We start from the raw sequence: 1203 nt of genomic DNA, 5'->3' as shown, positions 1-1203 counted from the left end.
ACGCGTGTGTGTGTGTGTGTGTGTGTGTGTGTGTGTGTGTGTGTGTGTGTGCTTATGGGGACGCACATGTGGAGGTTAAAGGACTACATGCTGGAGACCTTTCTCTTCATCTTTAATTAATTTATTATATTTATTTTATTTGTATGAGTGTATTGCCTGCATGTGTGTAAGTGCACCTGTGTCATGCAATGCCTGCAGAAGTCAGAAGAGGGCATTGGATCCCCTGCAACTAGAGTTATGGATGGTTGTTAGCCACCATATCGGTGCTGAGAATTGAACTCGGGTCCTCTACAAGAGCAGTCAAGGCTCTTAACTGCTGAGCCATCCATTTTTCTAACAATTTACTGCTTATATACAAAAGAGCTATGGATTTTATTGTTTTTTTTTTTCCTCACATTCATCTACTTTGTTGGACCTAATGACTTAATTAATGCTCATCTTTCAGACATTATAATAAGTTAGCATCTTGGAATATTTAGATGCAGCCTCTTTCTATATGAATATGAGAATATATAGTGCAAGAAACTCTCAGAACCCATCTCCCCCTGTGACTATTGCATCTAGTCAGGTTGTATTCTTGAATAGTTCCTGTTTTTTTTTTTTTTTCTGGAACTGTGTGTTTTAATTGCAATGTCCAGGGTTCTTTTCTATCTTGCACAGTTTTTTAAAAGTCATTATAATCCGATAATTTATTAGTAGGTTAAGTAAAATACCATATATATTTGCTTCATCAGGTAACTCAGTCAGATATACTGAGGAATCTCTGCTCTGAGGAACCAAGTTCCCTGACCTTGGTCAATCTCTTTTGAGACTCTACCTTGCCTGGGCCTCCTTCAGGACTCTTTAGTTAGAGTTAAGTTTCTCCTGCTACTTCCCATGGCTTTAAAACAAACAAACAAACAGACAAAATACTGTTATTATTTAGTTATTAGGCATCTTTTGATAAATTTATAGCAGATTCTTCTCTGTGGAATAAAAATGAATCCCCTTATTTAGAAAAATCTTGTAAACATCTCAATTTTTAACAGTAAGTTGAAATACAGAAAATGATGGACACTACAAATATCACGTTTGAAAACTGCTTTCTCCTGTGTTAGATATGCAGTTGGAAAACATGGGCCTGAGATTTGGTTAAAATAAAACTCAGAACTTGAAAAAGATTACATCTCAGAATAAGTGATCTGCAGTTTGGGATCTGTGAAA

Source organism: Nannospalax galili, unplaced genomic scaffold, assembly GCF_000622305.1.
Source record: "Nannospalax galili isolate Female #2095 unplaced genomic scaffold, S.galili_v1.0 scaffold1082, whole genome shotgun sequence".
In the NCBI taxonomy this organism is placed as follows: domain Eukaryota; kingdom Metazoa; phylum Chordata; class Mammalia; order Rodentia; family Spalacidae; genus Nannospalax; species Nannospalax galili.
This window is presented reverse-complemented; position numbering follows the sequence as displayed.